Here is a 21,069-nt window from a genome sequence, read left to right on the forward strand (position 1 = left end):
GATTTCAAAAATTTACACCAAAATAAAGTTATCATTTAACTCCATTTTCTATGAGCCTTGTGAAGTCCCCTTGTAGTAAAATAGTCACTCTTAGCTCCTAAGCTGCTGATGGACTGGGAGTTTAAGGGGCAGGGTGGGGGAGATCAATGCAGGAAGCAGTACAGTTCAGGTTACCATGCCATAGAGAAGGGTGGGCTGGTCTGGGGCAGTCACAGCAAGATTATGCAAATGAATTAGAGTCGAGATAAATACACAAGAAAAGCCTTGGCTGCTGCATTGAATGCAAGAAAGGAGGTAGGGATGGCCTCAAGGACAGGGATTGAACTGGAAGGGCTCCTGCAGAGACACAGCAGAATCTGGATTTTAATCCTTTTGATTTGCTTCTAACTTGCCATGAGGACCCCACACACCTCCGTATTGAATGTGTTGGATGATAAATCTTAAAAGTAGGATTAATCATACTTGCCATGCTCTTACGAACCATGTGGAGATCAAGCCAAATTCAAAAAGCACTGAAAAAGTCAGACAACCAGAAAGTTATCCTTCATTCATCCCCAAACACCAAACCTCCATGATCTGCTGCCTCGCTGCCCATTCACCATGCCTCCTCCTCAGGATGCAGTGATGCAGTAAGTCATAAATAATACTGACACCAGAGCCATTACTCTCCCTGGCAGTGGGCAGCGTGTGGTGCACAATGAATGATCATGACCCAGCAACCAGGTTAGGACAAAAAGTCACTTGCTTTCCTGCCACAGGCACCCCTGAACATGACCAAGGGTTCACATCAGGGGCTTTCTGAAGGCACTGGCCAAGGGTGGCTGGAGGCAGGAACAAATAGCTACAGTACAATGTGATGTTTTCCTTCATTGTGCTGTACTCCTGGACTTCAGAGCAAGGAGGCCTTGACCCTCATGGGGAATATTTTACTTCAGCTTAAATAAAGCAGAAGCAGAGCCCCGAACACCCTATCTTTGTCCCTGATGAAGTTTTCTGCCAACATTTGTCATGACATACATTAAGTTTGCCTATTTGTTATATCTCTCACCTCCAACTACTAAACATAATCCTCAAAACAGCGACTTCTACCCACTCTGTCTGCTGGCCTATCCTAAATACCTGGAAGAAGGCCTGACATGTAGCAGCAGCTGAGTTATTTAGTGGGTAGCTTTTTTCTTTTTTTAATATTTATTTATTTCAAAGGCAGGGTTACAGAGAGGCAGAAGGAGAGAGAGAGAGAGAGAGAGAGAGAGAAAGGTCTTCCATCTGCTGGTTCACTCCTCAAATGGCTCCAATGACCAAAGCTGGGCCTATCCAAAGCCAGGAGTGTTAGCCATCACAAAGCACACCCAACACCGAAGTAAGGGAAAGGGTTTATTGGGGAAAACCCGGCAGACTGGAGGGGAGGGTCGAAGAAGGATAAGAGAGAGAAAGAGAGTATAAGAGAGAGAAAGAGACAGAGGAGAGGAGCTAGTGAGGAGAGAAGATAGAGCAGAGAGAAGAGAGACAAGAGGAGGAGAGGAGAGCAGACGAGAGGAGCCGAGAGAGCAGGAGAGAAGAGCCACGAGAGCCACGTGTTCAGGAACAGGCCCTTTTAAAACTTTGCCGGAGGGCAGGCAGGGAAGCAGGAGCAGTGAATCCCATTAGGATGGGGGTAGAGCTTGACAACAGCAGTTGGGCCATATGGCCACCTGGCTTCCAGCAATGGCAGTGGGGGGGGGGGGGTGCCTTAGGGCCTAGGATGTAAATCAGGGTGTAGATCGCGCCATAGATAAAACTGCGCCATTTTCCTAACAAGGAGCCTGGAGCTTCATCTGGGACTCCCACACAAATGCAGGGGCCCAAGGACTTGAGCCATCTTCCACTGCTTTCCCAGCCCACAGCAAAGAGCTGGATCAAAAATGGAGCAGCCGAGACTCAAACCAGCACTGTTAAAGGACGCCAGCCCTGCAGGCTGATGTTTTACATACTACACCACAGCACCGGCCCTTGTGGGTACTTTTGAAAACCCAGTATTGGATGTCACAGATTTTATTTTATAAAAATGCCTGGCTATTCAAAAAATTTTGACGTTCAAATTCAGGTAGTTTTCAGAAACCTGAAATCCATCCATAAGCAATCCTCTCAATCAAAACATCACAGGATAACAGAGAGCCTAGAGCACTCCTGGACTTTAGATTCTAATCCTGGCTTCACCAGGGCCTTTGTGTGACTTTGGATACATCATTCCCACTATCCTGATCAATGAAATGGCCATAATGTACAAGGTAATCTCTAACACAGCCATTGCAGACCTCACACTTTCAATTCCCTAGTGCTGGAAGAAGGAAAACTCTCAAACCCACACCCTTCATTGTGCAGGGTCAATAACTGAACTCAGGGGAAAGAAACAACACCAACGACTGCCCCAAAGGGATGTTCCTTTGACTTCAAATGCTCCTCCTACCCAACATTGTGTCTTGCTGCTCTTCCATGGCCAAAACATTTCTTCCAGTTCCAGGCTTGTTCGATCAATGTTTTTTATGGCTGTGACTCAATTCCTGGACCATGGAAAGTCAGCCACTTAAGGCTGATGGGAAAAGAACATGAAGGTATGGCATTCTCCTTACTGACTTGGCTGTCGTTATCAGCCTGTATTTTTTTTTCTATTTTCTTATCAAAGAGGCTTATCTACAGGTATAAATTCAAGATCATAAGCAGATGGGAAAGCTTGAAGTTAAAAGAAAGAAGGTACTTTGGAACCGGGAAAATCCGAGAACCGATATGTATCAGAGTTCCTGGTTGATAGTCAGTATTCAATTACTTGGAAGGATTAAAAAAAAGGATGGACCTGATGACCTAACGTTGTTTTTCCCACATCCAGCTTTCACATGTCAAATTCAATGAAGATTGGGGTATGAGGAGCATGCTTCTGACACCTTCCATTCCCCCAAAAACGTTCTATGCATCACTTCTTATGGAGATGAGAACTTCAACTATAGCCACATGTAGATACAACAGCTTCATTACTGCATTCCCTTCCTGTGACTGCTGCAATAAGTTACCAGAACTGTGGCTTCAAACAACAAAACTGTCTAGTTCTACAGATCAAAAGTCCAAAATCAGCTGCACCAGGATGAAATCCATGTTGGCAGTACCACACTCCCTCCAAGACGACAGAACAATGTGCTCCCTGACTGTTGCAGCTTCTGGTAGCCACTGGTATTGCTTGGCTTCATGTCTCATCATTCGGGTCTCAGCTTCCAAGGTCACACTGCATCCTTCTATGTGTTGAAATACGACTCACTCATATATAAACACTTTTGATTGAGTTTAGAACCAACCAGATATTTCAAAGTGATCTAACTTCAAGGCTTAACTTAATCATATCTGCAAAGTTTTTTTTTTTTAATTTTTTTTCCAAGTAAGGTAACATTTATATGTTTCAGGAGTTAGGATGTGACATATTTGAGAGAGTCATTTTCCACACTCCATATCACATTCAGAGGTGCTCACCAGGACAACTGTCCTGGACAGTAACATTGCTGTCTCCACTATTACCTTGGTACAAAGGGAGATTCTTCCTTGAATATAACTTTGGAAAGTTATTTCAATGCCTTGTACTACTGTTAATCTTATATCAGATCACAGTAAGTAAGAGAAGAGTACGAAGAAGAGGGCCTATCCTAGGTGTTGGTTGAGATACAAACTATTTCAGCCTGGCTGTTCTAGATCATCAGAAGTCAGACCTACAAGAATGTCAGGAGAACAGACAGCCTGGTTATTTCACTGGTGCAAGTTTGTGAACACATGACTTCCTAGTCATGAGCCACTGTCCCCACAGTTCAAGCTAAGAGTCCCAAGAGTTTTGGGTAAAACTAACAATTTTAAAAATGATGAAGGCCTTTGGGGCCATTTTTTGAAAATAATTTCACTGTGTGTGCTGTGTATGGTATGCTCAATTTGGCATAGTCAACTGTTTTTTGTATGTAAGGTCCCCAAATGTCAGGTCAGGCTTCTTCCCAGGTTGGACAAGTGGCCAATTAAGGATAATTTGGGACATCCATACTTTCTGGCCCAGCCCCAGTTCAATGTCCTGGCAGAAATTCAACAAGTTGCCCAGTCTTTGCCCCTCAGGAAGCAGGATGGAGGGAGGGGCAAAAAGAAGATGCCTTAAAGATGCCTTGACACCACCACTACACACTGGTAAGTGAGGACTATATAAAGGAAATTGAAGATGAAATAAGAAAATCTTCAAAGCCAAAAGTTGCCCCAGATTTGTGGCCCTGCATTAAATGCACTGCACTGGGTGTGCAAGTTTCCATAGTTGCCTAAGAAATCACCCAGCTGGGGCTTTCCGTCAACCCAGGGAGATGTTAATGACTGGCAGTCCTCCCAAACAGAAGTTTATCATGTCTCTCCCCAGAGTAACCTGAATATTTGCAGCCACGCAGAGCATATTACTGCCTCGATTTGTTCTCTTTACATTCCTCAGGAGACAAGACACCACCGGAAAATATTCCTCTTACAGAAGCCATGTGTGTCCTCCTACTGGCTTCTTGCTACTGTCTTTGTCTCAGCTTTCCTCTCCCAAATATCCCGTCAACAGCCAAGACCAACATCACATTGTCCCTGAGTCACTGAAATAATCTCATTCATCCCCTGCTCCACTCTCAGTCCATCAAGCATATCCCACAGCTTATACATCAGTTTCATCATATCACTCCCTGAGGACCACCCACTGCCAACCACCACAGTTCTGTGTGTAATGTTCAACAGCCAGCATGGCTAGCACTAAGTAGCATAACTTGAAAGATGCTTTACACTGTGAACACCACACCAGTTTTATATATTACACCAATATTGAAAGTGTAATTTCTATGAAGTCACATCATTGGCTCATCCTGGTATACTTTCTCAAGGTACAGGAAAACGAGTGTGTTTTTAGCCTGTAAAGTGAGAAGATCACATCATCCTACCTCAACGCAGCTTTGAACATGAGCCTTAAACTGAGAGACACAAGAGCACACTACAGATGCAGACACAACTGAGCTTCTTCTGATGTCAGTAACTACATAGCAGGCTCAGACAAGAATTACAGATTTTTCTAATGGGTAGCACTTTAGGAGGTAAGCTAATTCTTAATAAGGAAAACAACAAAAGTAGATGAGAAAAGAGTGATCAGTTGATCTCCCTCTTCACTTTGCATGGATGAAAATATTATGAGGAACATCCACAGCATCAACAAAGCTATTAGCACATCAAGTGCAAAGTGATGATGTAGTAAAATTTGCAATTATACATATAGAGGATATGCCCAAACTGGCCAATTCTACGTTTCATTGTTTAATATTATATAACAGGATTTATTTATGCCTATCCTTTCACAGGATATTCTTTTATGGGAATAGATTAGACCTCTCTAAGGGAAAGAATCAAAGACTCACTTCCTAAGAAAAGTTTGATTGTAAAAAGTATTTAAACATTAAATGGTTCATTTTCTTCCCTGCATACTCGTTAAATCCTATTGTGAATAGCATAAAGGATTATGGCACTGCTAGAGTTTGGATGTGGTTTGAGAGAGTCCTTCAAAGGTTTACCTGCCAGAAGCTTCATCCCCAGGGTGCTGGTGTTGAGAGGCAGTATAACCTCTGAGAAGTGTGGCCTACAGGAACAGGGTGGGTTAGGTCACTAATAGTGATTTCTTTGGAGAGAAATCATAGGACCCCGGTCAGCTACTCTAAGTGTAGGGGTTTTTTGTTTTGTTTTGTTTTTTCAAAGAAAAAAAAAACATTTATTTTTTATTTAATTGAAAGCGTTACAGAGAGAAGAGACAGAGAGAGATCATTGGTTCATTCCCCAAATGACCTCAACAGCCAGGACTGGGCCAGTCTGAAGCTAAGAGCCAGGAGCTTCTTCTTGTCCTCCCACATGGATGTAGGAGCCCAAGCACTTGGGCAATCTTCCACTGGTCTCCCAAGCACATCAGCAGGGACCTGGATCAGAAGTACAGCAGCTGGGTCTCAAATCAGTGCCCATTTGGGATGCTGATGCCACAAGAAGAGGTTTAACATACCATGCCACAGTGCCGGCTGCCCAAGTGCAGATTTTTACAAACATGATTGGTCCCCGAATCTCTGGCTTCCCATCTCATCTACTATCCCTCTTCTTAAACACATGCCTGCACAATGATGTCATCTGGTACCCTGCAGTGCAGTCAAGGGGACCCTCATTTGAGTCATATATTTCAACAAAAAATAGTACAGAACTGTTGGGTTTTTAACTATTGTATCTCAATTTTCTTTTTAGCCTTAACATCTCCATATTAACCAGCTAGTAATATTTGCTCCATTAATATTGCTCATGCCTGAGCCAGCACTGTAACACAGCAGGTTAAAGCCCTGGCCTGCAACACCAGCATCCCATATAAGTGCCAGCTCAAGTCCAGCTGCTCTCTACTTCTGATCCATCTCCCAACTAATGCACCTGGGAGAGCAGTGCAGGATGGACCTGGTCCTTAGGCCTCAGTACCCAGAAGAAGCTCCTGACTCCTGCCTTGGATCGGCTCAGCTCCAGCCATTGTGAACATTTGGGGAGTGAACCAGGGGATGGAAGACCTTTCTCTCTCTACCTCTCTCTGTAACTCTTTCAAATAAATAAAATAAATCTTTAAAAAATATTGCTTATGCCCCATGGAATGGGCCTTACCTCATTCCACACTCTGACTTTGAGCTTGGTTCTGTTCTACCAGGAAAGCTCTTCCTGCTCCTCTCCATGCCTAGGTCAAGTCCTGTTCCTTCCAAGAATCTCCCCTGGGGATCAGCAGTTCTCACACTTCAGGGCACATAAAGGGGAAAGGGGACAGAGAGCCTATTTTAAATGATCAGCTATTCCTCCAAGATTCTGACTCAGGATGTCTTAGAATCCAAGAATCTTCAATTTAACAACCCTAATGAGTCTGAAAGGGAGAATGCCTGTCAGCAAACCATTTGAGAGTACTACACAGCCCTGACTGGGGAGATCTTGCCATCTGGTCAACACTGACAAAGATTCACTCAATTAAACCTCATTCCATATTATACAGTCACCAATGAACAGTCTTCTTAATACAGCAGAACATGGAAAGCCCACAATAAATAGAGATGCTGTCAGTGGGTATGCAATATGAAGCTGATGACAGTACACATCTGAAAGAGAACGCCAGGCTCTGAAGTGCCCCTTCCTACACATGGCAGGCATGGTGTGCTTCTTTCCTTTCCTCATGGCCTGGGCATGATTCATTCCCTATTGAAAATCATTATAGCAACCCTGCAGGTAATGGAAAAAGAGACCACATGGCTGGAGCAGAGTGAGAGTAGATTTAGTGATAATGGCACTCTAGTGGCTGCACAATAATGTCCAGTTGATTTCCCTAAAAGGTGGGGAACACACACAAAAAAAGTATTACATTTTTCTGAAAAGGTGATTTAGATTAAACATACCAAACTCATGCCCTCTTAGAATGCTAATTAGGTTGGAGTGGAATGTGGGGGCATATTCCCTCTCTGGGGGATCAAAGACTATTAGTGCTAAGAGGGGATGTATAAACCTGTGCATATCCACATGCAACAGTCCTCCTGCTGCCAGGAAAACTGCATGTGTCTCCTGCAAACCCAGGCTAGCTTCTCCCCAGCTTCCCTGGACCCAAGTACATTTTTGACTTCTAGAACCTTGTAAATCACTAATGCCCTTTTTCACTCTTGAAAAACTAAGCAGATTTTCTGGTAATAATGAAAATGTATACAGCCTCTTTTTTGCTAGACATGAGCCAGTAGCCATCTTCTATTTCCCATAAGAGTAGAGAAGGGCAGCCTGATGACAAAAGAACTCTGGTGAAGTTGAGCTGAAAGACGGGTCCCAGAAATAGCAAATGCACCATCAAGATGAACTGTACTTTCTAGCTTAAGTGATCCAGTAACTTCATCCTTAAAATGGTAAAAATTTGCTGTTGAAATATTTGGAAAAAAACAGAAAGACATAAAGATAAGAAATTCCTAACTTCGTCATCTAAATATAAAGTTAGAATATGTCTAACATATTTGTTCTATATATGTACATATTTATGGGTTTTACAAAAATATTCCATAAAGAGCATTGTGAAACACGATTACTTCCAATTTTGGCAATGTATGATGAATATTTTCTCATCAATATATGCCTTTTTCTCATCAATATATGAGAAACTATTCATCATATCTTGTCCTTTCATTATATTGTTCCCCATAAGAGTACATAACATTAGATGTTAATTAGAAATTAAAAAAATAAAGTAGGGGGTGCCGGCACTGTGGCGAAGTGGGTTAACACCCTGGCCTGAAGTGCCAGCATCCCATATGGGCACCTGTTCTAGTCCCAGCTGCTCCACTTCCAATCCAGCTCTCTGCTATGGCCTGGGAAAGCAGAAGATGGCCCAAGTCCTTGCGCTCCTGCACCTGCTTGGGAGACACGTAAGAAGCTCCTGGCTCCTGGCTTCATACTGGCACAGCTCTGGCCGTTGCGGCCAACTGGGGAGTGAACCATCAGATGGAAGATCTCTCTCTCCCTCTCTGCCTCTTCTCTCTCTTTCTCTGTGTAACTCTGACTTTCAAATAAAAATAAAATAAATCTTTAAAAAAATAAAATAAAATAAAGTAAGGGGGCCAGTGCTGTGGCCTAGTAGGCTAAGTCTCCTCCTGTAGTGCCAGCATCCTATATGGGCACAGGTTTGTATCCTGGCTGCTCCTCTTCCAACCCAGCTCTCTGCTTATGGCCTGGGGAAGCAGTAGAAGACAGCCCAAGTGCTTGGGCCCCTGCACCCGTGTGGGAGACCCAGAAGCAGCTCCTGGCTCCTGGCTTCAGATTGGCCCAGCTCCAGCCATTGTGGCCATTTACAGGGTGAATCAGCAGATGGAAGACCTTTCTCTCTGCCTTGCCCTCTCTGTGTCTATAACTCTACCTTTCAAATAAATAGCATGCTTAAAAATAAATAAATAAAATAGGAAGGAGCCAGTATTGCTGCTCAGTGGGTTGTTACAACCAGCAATGCTGCAACACGCATGAGCACCAGTTTGAGTATTGGCTGCTCCTATTGCAATCCAGCTTTCCATTGATGAAGCTCAGACAGCAGCTGAAGATAGCCCAGGGTCTTTGGGACCCTGCCACCTGCTTGGGAAACCCAAATGCAGCTCCTGGCACTTGGCATTGGCCTGTCCAACCCTGGCCATTGCAGCCATTTTGGGAATGAAGCAGTGGGATAGAAGATTCTCTCTCTCTCTCTCTCTCCCTCCCTCCCTCCCTCTCCCTCTCTCTCCCTCCCTCTCCCCCTCCTCCCTCTCCCTTTTCCTCTTCTTCTCCTTCTCTCTCCCTCTCTCTCTAACTCTTTCAAATAAATAAATCTTTAAAGGAAAATGTGGGTAGGGGGAATTAGGATTTTTGGCTAAGACAATCCATTTCTATACATCATTCTTTTTTTTTTCTTTTTTTTTAACTTGTATTTAGTACATATAAATTTCCAAAGTACAGTTTATGGATTACAATGGCTTCCCCTCCCATAACTTCCCTCCCACCCACACCCCTCCCATCTCCCACTCCCTCTCCCATTTCATTCACATCAAGATTCATTTTCAATTACCTTTATATACAAAAGATCAATTTAGTATATATTAAGTAAAGATTTCATCAGTTTGCACCCACACAGAACATAAAGTGTAAAATACTGTTTGAGTATTAGTTATAGCATTAATTCACATTGTACAACACATTAAGGACAGAGATCCTACATGAGGAGTAAGTACACAGTGACTCCTGTTGTTGACTTAAAAAATTGACACTCTTGTTTAAGGCATCAGTAATCTCCCTAGGCTCTAGTCATGAGTTGCCAAGGCTATGGAAGCCTTTTGAGTTCGCTGACTTCGATCTTATTTAGACCAGGTCATAGTCCAAATGGAAGTTCTCTCCTCCCTTCAGAGAAAGGTACCTCCTTCTTTGATGGCCCATTCTTTCTACTGGGATCTCACTCGCAGAGATCTTTCATTTAGGTGTTTGTGTGTTTGTTTGTTTTTGCCAGAGTGTCTTGGCTTTCCATGCCTAAAACACTCTCATGGGCTCTTCAGCCAGATCCGAATGCCTTAAAGGCTGATTCTGAGGCCAGAGTGCTGTTAAATATAAGAGTGGGAATAAGAGAGGGAGGAGATGTACAATTTGGGACATGCTCAACCGGACTTGCCCCAAATGGTGGAGTTAGAAATGTGCCAGGGGATTCCAATACAATCCCATCAAGGTGGCATGTATCAATGTCATCTCACTAGTCCAAGTGAAACTAGAATTTCAGTTCACAGTTGATCACACTGATAGGTCTAAGAGTCAAAGGGATCACACAAACAAGACTAGTGTCTGCTAATACTAACTGATAGAATCAAAAAAGGGAGAGAACGATCCAACATGGGAAGCAGGATACACAGCAGACTCATAGACGGCAGATGTCCTAAATAGCACTCTGGCCTCTATACATCATTCTTAATACTAGCGGCTCACTAGGGTAATCCGCCTTGCGGCGCCGGCACACCGGGTTCTAGTCCCGGTCGGGGCGCCGGATTCTGTCCTGGTTGCCCCTCTTCCAGGCCAGCTCTCTGCTGTGGCCAGGGAGTGCAGTGGAGGACGGCCCAGGTGCTTGGGCCCTGCACCCCATGGGAGACCAGGATAAGTACCTGGCTCCTGTCATCGGATCAGCGCGGTGCGCTGGCCGCAGCATGCCGGCTGCGGCGGCCATTGGAGGGTGAACCAATGGCAAAAGGAAGACCTTTCTCTCTGTCTCTCTCTCACTGTCCACTCTGCCTGTCAAAAAAAATTTTTTTTTAATTTAAAAAAAAATACTAAATACAGAAGTTTTATATAAAATGTGCATGCGTCATTTTAAAATTTTATGATTAACTACCTAATATGCTAGTTGTTGATCATATTATATATTTAACCTTGTTTGTTTTTTCTTTTCTTTTCTTTTCTTTTTTTTTTTTTTTTTTTTTTTTTTTTGACAGGCAGAGTGGACAGTGAGAGAGAGAGACAGAGAGAAAGGTCTTCCTTTGCCGTTGATTCACCCTCCAATGGCCGCCGCGGCCGGCGCACTGCGCTGATCCAATGGCAGGAGCCAGGTACTTATCCTGGTCTCCCATGGGGTGCAGGGCCCAAGCACTTGGGCCATCCTCCACTGCACTCCCTGGCTACAGCAGAGAGCTGGACTGGAAGAGGGGCAACCGGGACAGAATCCAGCGCCCCGACTGGGACTAGAACCCGGTGTGCCAGTGCTGCAAGGCAGAGGATCAGCCTAGTGAGCCACAGTGCCGGCCTAACCTTGTTTTATATTGTTGATTTTAACCTTGTTTCAAATTTTTCACTTTTCTAAAGCATGTTATTTACTGAGGTGCAACATCTCTGAATATTTCCTTAAGACGAGTTCCTTAAAATGATGCTGCTAGGTTAAGGTAACTTTTTTTAGAGGCTGTTGCTGTATATTTTCTCTGCCTTAATTTCCTTCCTGTGACCCACAGGTACTGTCAGTTCTTCAACAATGCTTATTTTGAATGGGCAGTGTGCTGCACTGACTGTTATATTACGAAGCAATCTGAGTATAACACAGATTTCACACTTGCTTATGCATAATTTCTCCTGCAAGAAACACCAAATGAATATAGAAAATTGTGCCCTGCTCAATGGAGCTGCTTAGAATACAAAACACAACCATGAACTCTCACCTTAAACATCTACCAGCTGCTGGAGTTTGCCTTGTGTTATGAGCCAGCTCCATCCACATCTGGTGTTACAGCTTTCTCCACTGTAGGAAAACTTCCCTCTTCTTCACAATAATTCATAAACTATAATCTTTCCAATGCCCACTTCCAGAAGAAAAATTTCTTTTCTATTGTAAGATGCCATATTTATTGTAGTTTTTATGTACAAGGTATTCAAAAAGTTGATGGAAAATATATATACTCTTTTAATTACATTTTTCCAATTTAAATGAAAACAACCTTACGTTGTAATTCACCTGTTATAGGATTGGACGAGGAGGTGGGGAAGCAAACAATGAGTTTCCACCAATGTTTCTGAGCTTCTCATAAACACAGGACTTCTGTTGAACCCTGACTTACTCCTGAAGGCTCTTAGACCAGAGGTCTGAGCCACTGAAAATGTGGCTCGAAGTAAAGAGCATTTGGAAAAGGAACATTTGGAGAAGTTGAAATTCAGTGGGAGAAATAGTCCAATGTCAACCAGCAACTTTTAAGTGTTATGGGAGTGTTAAGGCAGGAATTCTTGTATGGTTATTCTGTGGGCTGTATATCTCGAAGGATGAGTTAAATGGAGTTATACTTATGGTAAAATATAAAACTTTACCTATAGGCAAGTGAACATAACTCCTCAGGGCAAGAGATTCTCATTTCCTTGGAAGTGCTACATGAGAGGCAAAATAAGAAAGAGTTCTAAATTAGGAACTTTTCTGTAAGTAAAACAGAGCAGGCATGGTAAAAATCTTAGGGGAAAATAATTTACCTCCTTCCAGAGAACGCCTCTCTATACCTCATCAAATCAAATCCTAGTATACCTCAAAGATACTGAGTAATAAAAACCTTAAGTGTGATATTCATCAAGAGCCCTTATTGAGGAAGACACTGTGTTAAATACCTATATGGATAAATTCTTCACAGTATCCCTACTAGATAGGTACTATCTAATACTGCCTCCATCTTTAAAATCAGGAACAAGGTTTATAATGCTGAGTAACTTGCTGGAGATCATACAGCTGGCAGACAGCAGAGTTTGGGTTCTAACTCAGGCAGACCAACTAGAGAGTCTGCTGGAAGTTCAATTCTTTGTAACTTTCCTGTACACCCAACAAAGGAACTTGTGCCAGGTATTTTAGTAACAGTTTATGCTTCATATTGCATGTGATCTATTCATTTCTACTGTGCTGCCCGTACCTCCAAGGCTGTGATTTTTGTTTCTCTAGTGATTAGACTTGCCGAACACAGAGGCTGAGCCACTGATATTTGTTTGTTTCCCTGAAGTACTAGACAAATAGTAGCTGTTGAGTGCCTACTTATTGAAAATGAGCTATTTAAAATTAGAGAAATTGTAGTGTACATAGAAGATAAATCCATCTTTGGATGACTAAGACTGTACCAAGAGTTGAAAACCTGTCCACCAGTTAACATTCATGTCCATGAGATACCAAATGGCTTCACATTAAATCTACCCATCCATGATTCCCTTTGCAATTCAAAACATTAGATCATTCAAACACTGGGCACTCATTTTACAAATTAGAACACCATGATTCAGAGAAAGGAGTGGTCAAGTTCACAGATCCAATCATTGATTTCCAGCATGAAAGTGGCAGACCGCAGAGATTTAGAGTCCAAGAGTTGGAAACAGACCCAGCTGGCTATTTCTGTTCTCAATACCCTTGGGAAAGAGACCTGAATTCTGACTTAGACATTCACATCTATAAAAACAGTGATAATCTGTTTTATTTATCATGTTAATAGATGTTATTTACTAAGAAGCTAATACTGCCTGGCACCTCACAGGCCCTAAAAACATGCTAACTAACCATAAGAAGGACATAGTAATAGTGGCTAAGAACATATGTCTGGCAGTGAGAAAGACCTAGGTTTAAGTCTCAGATCTGCCATTTATATAGCTATTTGGCCTTGAGCAATTTACATAACTTCTCTACACTTTCATTTCCTCACCTAAAACTGAAACAAAGACTTCCAAGTCCTACCATGATAAAACAGTTTTGACTGAACTAACACTTATGCTAAATATAAAAGCTGCACCAAATATGAAAAACGGGTTTGAAGTCCTTGTGAAGCAATCAGTGTAGGCAGATAAAAAAAAAAAAAAAAAGAAAAAAGAAAAGCACTTATCAGAGAAGTTCTGGAAACGGCCTGTCTTTGTGCTGCTGTAACCAAATATCCCACACTGGGTAATTTATAAGCCACAGAATTTATTTCTCACAATTCTCAATCCTGAGAAATCCAAGATCAAGGTGCCTGTGGGGTTGGTCTGGTAACAGCCTGTTCTCTGCTTCCAATATGCTGCCACGTGTTAAAGGAAGGAACACTTTAACTCCACGTGGTAGAAGAGCAGCGCTGCAGAAGGAGCCTTCTTTCCGGCAGCCCCATAATGAGGCACCAGCCCCTCCAAGACAGCACAGCCCTCATGGCCTCAACACTTCCAAAAGGGCCCACCTCTAACCATCATCATCATGGGGATTAGGTTTCAACAAGAATTTTGGAGGTGGCACACCCAAACTATTCAAAATAGTAGATACTATTCATTCTTTTTTCTTCCCTAAAAGTATTTTCCAGTTTGTAGGCAGGTGAATAGAGGCCAGGAAGAAAATGGCAGCCTCACTAGGCTGAAATGACAGATGTCACCATTTGGGACTGACACAAGTGACTTGTGGTTGAAATCTCAAAGGAAACAGAACCTGGGTACTGAGCAAATATTCTTCTCAAACGATAGCTCACATCCTAAACTATGCTGCACAAAGACAACCAGGAGAAAAAAGCAACTGGAAGCCAAAACCCTGAGCAATTATTTCAGCCATCACACGGTATTACAAAGGTGGAATCTAAGTTCAGGCCTATGATGAGTGTTTATAATTTTCTGCTCTGTTGCCTCGACATCTGGTTTTAAGCAAAACTTTAACTTTTTCCTACCAAAAGAAGGCCTCAACTGCATTTTGCACACTTTCTAACACTATATGCCACCTGAATGTCTCCAGCCGCTGGCATCTCTCTCACCTAAGGCTGGGATCCCCTGATTCACTGCTTCATTTAAGACAGTGACTACCACCTCTCAGCAATAGTATGACCTCCCAGAACCGCTGCTGGATTGCTGAAACCCACCAACTGAAATTCTCCAAGGGATTGAGTGTTTGCCATAGAGGTTAATTACTTACGATGCCCCCACATCTCTAAACAGAGTGTTTGAGTTTGAGTACTGGCTCTGCTCCCGACTCCAGCCTCATACTAATGCACATCCTAGGAGGCAACAAATGGTGGTTCAAGCGTTTGGGTCACTGCTACCCATGTGGGAGATCCAGACTGAGTTCCAGGCTGCTCATTTTGGCCTGGCCCAGCCCTGGCTTTTGTGGGAATTTTGAGTAGTGAACTAGCAGATGGAGATTTGTGTGTGTTTTTGTGTGTGTGTCTATCTTTCAAATAAAAAACAAAGTTTAGGAAGGTTCTCAAAGGAAATCTATTTGAAATGTTCTGCACCCAGTGAAGGCCTTGGATGTGTGTGTGTATGTGTGTGTGTGTGTGTGTGCGCGCATCCTCTAGGCACACCTGATACTTCTCAGCATCTGTAGATACTAAAACAGAAAAAATTCTCAAATTTTCACATTGTGATTGTGTCACGGAAGCTGCACTTGTAACCTCAATACTGAGGTTGATGCACTGCTAGTGCTTTGGGTCTGGGTCAGTAGTGCTTCCTAGTTAGTAGCTACCAACTGAGTTAATCATGAAATTCAGAGAGCTTTGGGGCTGGCGCTGTGGCATGGCAGGTAAAGCCACCACCTGCAGTTCCCACATCCCATATGGGCGCAGGTTCGAGTTCCGGCTGCTCCACTTCCAATCCAGCTCTCTGCTATGGCCTGGGAAAGCAGTGGAAGATGGTCCAAGTCCTTGGGCCCCTACACCCACATGGGAGACTGGGAAGAAGCTCGTGGGTCCTAGCTTTGGATTGGCACAACTCCAGCCATTGTGGCCAACTGGGGAGTGAACCGGTGGATGGAAGATTTCTCTCTCTCTGCCTCTCCTCTCTGTGTAACTCTGGCTTTCAAATAAATAAATAAATCTTTAAAAAAAAAAAAGGAAAGAAATTCAGAGTTTCAGAAGCATAGACCCACAAAAATGGACAGGTCTTTGTACAGCTCCTGCAGTACCATAAGGGCCATTGGGAAAAAGAGCCATACCCTAGGAATAAAGGCAAAACTCAAGCCACATCAATGATAAGAAACCTGTGACAAGATCAAGATGTTTCACCTTTACTCCATGTTCTTGCTAGGAGAAAATTTAACGTCCTTGGGAAAAATAACCTTATCCAGAACTTCTATAACTTTTATATACAACACTCGTTAAGCAAAAAATAGAAATAAATTATAAGCATGCTACAAAATAGGATCAAAAATTTTGGACAATTAAACGTTTGGAAACTTCAAAATAAATTTAAAAACAGGTACAAATGACCAAAAAAATTCAAGAAAAAGGTCATTAGAAATAGACTCACAGATGACTCAAGTAGTAAAGGTATCAAACAGAAACTTTAAAATACTTATAATATGTTCAAAATAATAAATAAAAGTATAGGGATAGGCATTTGGCCTAGTAGTTGAGACATTTGCATCACACATTGAATTATCAGGGTTTCATTCCGCACTCCAGTCTCCCACTACTGCAGACCCTGGAGGCAGAAGTAATGGCTCAAGTACCTAGGTTCTTGCCACCCACTCATAAGATCTGGATTGCACTTCTGCTTTCCAACTTCGGTTTCGGTCCACCCCTTGTAACTGTGAGCATTTGGAGAGTGAATTAGCAGACAGGATATCTGTCCACTTGTCTGTTATCTCTCACTCTCTTTCTCTGCCTCTAAGATAGAAACACAGATTCCCCAAATCTGCTAAAGAAGGTCAACTGAAAGTTTTCTATCAAAAAATAATAAAAAGGTATAATTGGTATTAAGAATCTGAAAAATGAGTTAACAGATTAGACAAGGGAGAATAGGGCTAGGCATTTGGCATAGCAATTATGCCACCACTTGGAATGCCGGCATCTTGTATTGGAGTGCCTGGGTTCAAGTCCCAGCTACTCCATTTCTCATCTAAATCCCATTAACACATACCCTGGGAGGCAGTAGATGATGGCTCAAGCAGTTAGCTGCCTGCCACCTATAGAGGAAACTAAATAGAGCTCTAGCCTCCCAGTTTGGGCCTGGCAAGCATCTGGAGAGTTCAACAGCAGATGGAATATCTCTCGAGATCTCTCTCTCTCTCTTCTACCTCTCCCTGTTTCAACTAAAATAAAGAAATGAAAGAAAAGGGATAATACAATCAGTGAATTGTCCTGTGGGCTTAAAATGTAAAGTAAGAATAGTACAGAAGGTGAGAAGAGTTAGTGGAGTTAACTATTTTAAGTTCCTGTATTACCTACGTGGCACAAGTACCAATCTGGGCCTGCATTGTGGCACAGCAGGTTAAAATGCCACCTGCAACACCAGCATCCCATGTGGGCAATGGTTCAAGTCCTGGATGCTCCGTTTCACATCCAACTCTCGCTAGTATTCCCGGGAAAGGGGCAGAAGACAGTCAAAGTGCTTGGGCCCCTGCCACCCATGTGGGAGACCTTGATGGAATTCCTAACTCCTGGATTCAGCCTGGCCCAGCATCAGCCAGTACAGCCATTTGGGGAATGAATCAGCAGGTGAAGACCTCTGTTTCTGTCTTTCAAATGAATGAAAAAAAATCTTAAAAAAAAAAAAGTACTAATAGAAACGCAGTCCGTAGTAAGCCTTGAGTTCTAATTTCTAGGTAAACTATTAAATAAAAAAAGTGGTCTAATTAAAAAGCTAATAAAATTTAATAAAAATAATTGATTAATCCAAAAGGGAAAAATATAAATCAAATAGAAAAAAATCTAAGTGATATAATTAAACCCAACTATCTCAGTAATTAGATATAAATGGACCAAATACTCTAATTGTAAGATATAGATTTGCCAGCTGACTAAAGAAGCAAAATTTAAGTACATACTGCTTATAAGACATACTCTGGCAATAAGAACATGAAATATACCTCCAAAATAGATAAAGCAAAAAGTCACAGAACTAAAAGAACCCACAACCATAGTTGGAAATCTTAGCACACCTTTCTTGGTAACGGATGAAATCAGTTAAAAAAATTGATAGAATATGGAAGTAAACAGCATGGATTTTTAATTAACATAAGTAGAATGCTATTTGTACTAATCCAATAACTACAAAAATACATGTTATTTTCATTTGCCACAGTAGACCAAAACTATGGGAACAATGCCTGATTGGGCAACCACAGCCACTCATGTACTCTCAGCAGCAATTCTGCTTGGAGGCTCCCACACTGAAGTCTCTTTATCTCTCTCTCTTATCTGGTTTATGGCAGCAGGATCTCACCTGGTTCTCTGTCCTATTGCCTTCATTCCAGTTCATTTCCACATTGCTGATCCATCTGCTAATCCATCATTAAGCACATGCTTAATGATGAAGGACAGAATATTTGTTTGCTCATAAAGCTTCTCCCCCAAAGATTGCCTGTTAGTTGCAAAGCAAAAAAAAAAATTACTATAATAATGGAGAATCAAAACAACTCATTGACCAGGTGATTAAAATGAAGGTAATTGATAAATGACAGATGGATGTTGTGTGCTTCTGCGTGTGGTACCTGGGACAGACATGATATCACATATGGAGTATTCCTTTGGAGATTACAAAGCCTGGTTCTAAGAGATTCTACATAAGGAAATACTACACAAACTCTAAATGATGAACATTTGATTACAGGAAGAGGAAAGCTACTCTTCCAAAAAGATCATCAAAGACTAAGGAGGCGTAACAATTAAATAAATATGTAATCAGAGACAGAATCTTGTACTGCCGAGCAAAAGCATTGCATGAGACATTATTATTATATTGGTTTATGGTTCTTCAGTTCTTTGTCAATTGACAAAATTAACTGTACATCAGTGGTAAATTTCCTAAAGCTACTAACTGTCATAGTTATGCAGGAGAATATCTGTATTCTTAGGAAGAAGATAATGCAGTATAGAAATTAGTCTGTGTAGTACATCTAACTTATTCTCAAATGCTTTACAGGGAAGATATACATATATGTGGGGAAAGACAAAGAGGTGAAGTGGCACAGAGAGTGACAATGTGATTAAGGAAATATTAACAATAAATCCAGCAAAGGGTATAGCAGAAAGTCTTTGTTCTACCTTTGAACTTTTCTACAATTTAAAAATTATTTCCAAATAAAATGCTTTATAAAAATGAGAGAAAAAGATTTAGTGGTTCTCTACACCTTAGTTGAGCTTCTTTAAACTATGTCTTTGGGCTCCTGCACCCACGTGGGAGGCCCAGAGGAAACTCCTGGCTCCTGGCTTCAGATCAGCACAGCTCTGGCCACGGCGTCCAATTGTGGAGTGAACCAGCGGATAGAAGACCTCTCTCTCTGCCTCTCCTTCTCTCTCTGTATAATTCTGACTTCCAAATAAATAAATAAATCTTAAGGAAAAAGATAGACAAAAATCACAGTCCAAATGCAAAATATTCAGGTTCAGATGGCCCCAAGTCTCCTTTCCAATTCATCTTCCTTTATTCCACATATTCTCCTGCACAATTTCTGGTTCCCCAAGCAAGCCCTACATTCTCCAATGCATGGACCCACTCTCCTCCCTTTCCACTTACTGACTTCTTCCTGCCCTCCTCATCCTGATCCCCAACTGGGTCTGTTCTGTAGAATGATTTCATCAACTTAGACAGCATGTAAAGGTCTGGCCCTTTAAGAAAGCCAAGAGAGAAAAAAATGGAACATTTATTCCCCTGAAATAAAGGGCCTGAGTCAGTGAGATAAGAATAGCTGGAAAAGTTAATTCTACTTCTAGGAATGTGTTCTTGGGTAATATTCAGAGAAGCAAACAAATCACTTCATGCACTGACATTCTTTACTTTGTAATCTCTGACAACAAAACACATCAACTATCAACGCCCAGCAAGAGAATACTGGTGAGTAATAGCTCATTATAGAAGTATCATGGTTTATTATTGTCCTTTTTAATTGGCACATAATTACACATATGGGGAATAGTGTGATCACTCAATACATGTATATAATATATGATCATTATATCAGTATACCATGATCACATCAGCGTAATTAGCGTTTCCCTTCCTTAAACATTTATAAGTTGTGTTGAGAAGCGCTGAGCTTCTCTAATTCTAAATTCATAACGTGTAATAATTTGTTGTGAACAGTCACCTAGTATATTATAAAAAACACTAGAACTTATTTAACCAAGAAAAATAATACATTTAAAAATTCTTTATGATATGCAGAAAATAGTCAAGGTTGTAGTAGTTTCTTTGATTTTATTGCTATCATCCAATCATCCTTCCTGTTTTACATGGCCACAGAATATTTGGGGATACTGAACTCATCTCTGAAAAGGCCTCTCTAATTTGTCTAATCAATGGTTCTCAACATAGTTTCTAGTCCAAAATTAGTGTGACCTGGAAGCTTATTATAACTTAAAATTAGGGGGCACCATCTTCATCTACTGAATTAAAAACAATGGAGGTGGAGCTCAGGAATCTGATGTTTAACAAGACATCCAGAAGATTCAGATACACATTTAAATTTCACAGTCACTGGTGTAGACCAATCATGGTAAACCAATGTCTTTCCAACTTGATTTAGGAATGGACTACTTAATCAGCACCAACAAGATGTGAAGGAAGGGTAGCTGGGAGCTTCTGGGAGAGACTTCAGTGAATCCGTAGGACGAGAAAATGTCTTTCTCCGCCCTATGTCAAGATGTGATGCCAGAGATTGCTAAAGCCTTATTGCTTTATTTAAGCAGAAGATGGAGCTGAGACACACCAGGAGAGAGGTAATCCAAAATTCTAGACCACTCTGGAGTTTCAGCATTGTGAACTTACCTCTTCCTTCAATGTAATGCTAGTTTGAATGGGTTATTTTGTCACTTACAGCTAAAAACTCTTTTGATCCATGATGTGATCCTAAGTTTGAAATGTGTATATAAGGTCATAGGAAAAGTACTGGAAGAACACACTTAACATATAAATCCTTGTTTTTTCCTGGTGGAAGGCTAATAGAAGAGAGTTACTTTCTCTGTAATTTTCCAGTTTTTATAATGCAAGCTACTTTTATAAACAGAAAAATATATTTAAAAAACAATAGCTAAAAGAAGTTATTTTGGACATGTTCCCTCTAAAAGGGAGTCAGGAACCACTAAA

This window comes from Oryctolagus cuniculus, chromosome 6 (genome assembly GCF_964237555.1).
Source record: "Oryctolagus cuniculus chromosome 6, mOryCun1.1, whole genome shotgun sequence".
NCBI classification, from domain to species: domain Eukaryota; kingdom Metazoa; phylum Chordata; class Mammalia; order Lagomorpha; family Leporidae; genus Oryctolagus; species Oryctolagus cuniculus.